At 34.3% G+C, this 3,448-nt stretch overlaps 1 non-coding gene across 1 annotated transcript; it reads right to left on the minus strand.

Moving 5' to 3' along the window:
* Positions 1-1,674: 1,674 nt before the first annotated feature.
* Positions 1,675-1,780, minus strand: LOC121219696 (small nucleolar RNA R71). The gene has a single exon (XR_005916587.1). It is a non-coding gene; the product is annotated as a small nucleolar RNA R71 (small nucleolar RNA).
* Positions 1,781-3,448: the final 1,668 nt, after the last annotated feature.

Consider the following 3,448-nt stretch of genomic DNA (forward strand, 5'->3'; position numbering starts at 1 on the left):
CACTACATTGAAAAGGAACTATTTTTTAAAAACAAATCGATAAGGCAACTAATTTTCCAAAATGACTTGAAAAATGGTTTTTCCGTTGCATTAGTTTAACTTTGAGTTTTCTTTTAAAGAAGAGCGACAAGCAAACGGTTTTTCTAAAACAACACTATCAATAATAAAATGAATCCTAAGTATACACGACGTAATGAATGAATGCTTTTAATCTAACTCAAAGTAAAACTACAGTTTTATCTAAAATGAGTTTATTTAAGGTCTTCAAAAGTAACGTAAGTTAGCTTAGCCATTTCGGTGGCTAATGTAGCTTTCTCAAGCTAGCCATAACGTCTAGGCCAGATTTGGGAGGTTACATTTTCAATTAAAATCAAGATGTATTTCATTCAGATTAGCTGAGCGATCGTAACCAGACAATGACACATAATTGGAAAGTGTAATATCATTAAACCCGACTAAATTAGAGGTTCATAATATATTTAGTTAGCTCTATTATCTTGCATAGTTTTTAGGTTGATGTGATTAAACTATTTCAAACATAAATGTCCCTGTTACGTCGTATAAATACTAAGAAACCTTTAGTTTAATATGATCAGTAAAAGGCATATTTCACTAAGTAAAAGATCCGAACTGACTTAATTTGGTTTCCAAACTCATGAAAGATCGAGTTGCCATGGAATCTTTCCCAAACATTGTTAAGCATGATGAAAATGAATTGAGTTAATTAACATAATTATCCTAGCCTATTTTATGTTGATTATTTTTGTTGCTAAAGTCATACATTCATAAATTTAGATAATTTGCATTTAGATAATTTAATTTAATCTAATCATTCGCCACTAAAAATATTATGTTTCTACCACCAAATTATGAATTTATAATTTTGCAAATAATCGATTAACATACACAGTCCCTGTGGAGACGATAACTCATTTTACTTACTTATTACTTGAACGATTGTGTACACTTGCACAAAAATCTCATTACAAATTTTTGGCGTCATTGCTGGAGACTGTTGCCCTGGTCATTCTTTGTGAAATTAGTTTTCTAGTTTGGTTTTTATTTAATTTCTAACATTACTAATTCTTTATTCTTTATTTGTAATTTATTTATCAAGTGTTTATGAGCATGGATTGAATCATCAATCTATTACCTATAGACCTTGAAATTAAGTGGACATTTAGACAAAGAATACGCGAGAGATTTGCTCAAACATAAGCCAAGGTGGAGCTTGGAAATCAAAATGATGGACAAGGTGATGGAGTCAATCATGTGTACAACCCAATCTTTATTGCTAATGGTAGGGATCGTGCCTTAAAACAATACGCCGTGCCACTCTTTAATGAATTAAATCTGGGAGTTAGGAGGCTAGATATCGGGACAACTCAATTTGAATTGAAACCAGTGATGTTTCAAATGCTTCATACGGTGGGTCAATTCAGTGGTATGCCCACAGAAGATCCGCATCTTCACCTTTGATTATTCATGGATGTGAGTGATTCGTTTAAGAAAGCTGATGTGACTGAAGATGCATTAAGGTTGAAGCTATTTCCGTACTCGTTGCGAGATCAAGCACGAGCATAGCTGAATTCATTGCCACCAAGTTCAATATCTACTTGCAAGAATTAGCAGAAAGGTTTTTAGTAAAGTATTTTCCACCGAGTAAGAACACAAAGTTGCAAAATGAGATAACTACTTTTCAACAATTGGATGATGATTCTTTATACGAGGCATGGGAATGATTCAAGGAATTGTTTCATAAGTGTCCTCATCATGGGATTCTTTATCGTATCCAACTGGAGACATTTTATAACGGTTTTAATGTACATTCAATAATAATGGTAGATGCTTCTGCAAATGGTGTGATTTTGTCTAAGTCTTATAACGAGGCTTACGAGACCATCAAAAGGATCGCTAGCAACAATTACCAATGGCTGACAAATCGAGCAATTTCTAGAAGATGAGTAGCTAGAGTGCATGAAGTGGACGCACTGACTTCACTCTTTGCTCAGGTATCTTCTATTTTCTCAATGTTAAAATAGTTTACCACTAATGGTTTGAATAGTTTTGCAGCCCAATCACCAAGCCAGTGTGACGTTATTTCTTGTGTGTATTATAGGGATGGTCATTCTTTCAAGAATTGCCCTTCAAACCCCGAGTTTGTTTGTTATGTAAGGAATTAGTATCAAAATAGAAGTGGACAAGGACTACAGTCCAACTTCTACAATCCATCATGGTAGAATCATCCAAACATTTCCTGGAGTAACCAAGGAAATGGATTGAACAACAATCATATTCAACATAGACCTTACCAATCCTAAGGGATTAGTCAACAAGCTCCTAAACCACCTCAAGTTGAGTCATCAAATAGTTTGGAGGAAAGTCAACCAACAGTTGAATTTTATACAGTAGAAAAATTAAATGCTGAAAAATCTGATGAGTTAAACCCTAGTTTAATAAATTTTGAGAAGCTAACACCTTTTTTTGTAGATTTACTTCCTTAAAAAAGTTGTCTGTATTAACCTAGAGTTTCATATCCTCAAATACTCCAGTAGTACAAGCAGAAAAAAGAGGTACAATTCCATAAGTTCTTGGATGTTTTAAAGAAATTGCATATCAACATTCCATTGGTAGAGGCTTTAGAACAGATGCCCAATTATGTGAAGTTTATGAAAGATATTCTGTCTAAGAAGAAAAGGCTTAGTGAGTATGAGATTGTTGCTTTGATGAAGAAGTATAGTGTGTTCTTGCAGAGCAATCTACCTCCAAAATTGAAAGGCCTTGGAAGCTTTATGATACCCTATAACATTGGAAAATCTTCCTGCAGTAAAGCTTTGTGCGACTTAGGAGCAAGCATCACTTGATGCCCAAATCTATTTTCAAATTTCTGGGAATAGGTGACGTAAGTCCTACTACTGTGACAGTTCAATTAGTAGATCGCTCGTTAGCATATCCCAAGAGAAAGATTGAGGATGTTTTGGTAAGAATTGATAGGTTTATTTTTCCTGCTAACTTTATTGTGTTAGATTTTGAAGTAGATAAGGAAGTTCTGATCATCCTAGAGAGACCTTTCCTAGCTACGGGTAGAATGTTGATAGATGTGCAAAAACAAGAACGTACAATGAGAGTTCAAGATGACCAACTAACATTTGACATTATGGAGGCCATGAAATTTCCCGATCCGACATAGGAATGTTCAATAATGGAGGAATTAGAAACCTTAGTTTCTATGGAATGTAAGAGAAATCTTTAAGAAGACTCGTTGGAGAACACTTTAGGGTTTAAACCGTTAGAAGATGAAAAAAGTAATAAAAATATGGCTTTTATGGAAGTCAATTCGAGGAGTTATGTTCAACCACTACGGTTTGAACCGCTAGAGTTGGAAGTTCGAGAATTTACAAAACCCAAGTTGTCAATCGAGGAACCACCTAAGCTTAAACTAAAGGTA

This window comes from Gossypium hirsutum, chromosome D07, assembly GCF_007990345.1.
Source record: "Gossypium hirsutum isolate 1008001.06 chromosome D07, Gossypium_hirsutum_v2.1, whole genome shotgun sequence".
NCBI lineage: Eukaryota > Viridiplantae > Streptophyta > Magnoliopsida > Malvales > Malvaceae > Gossypium > Gossypium hirsutum.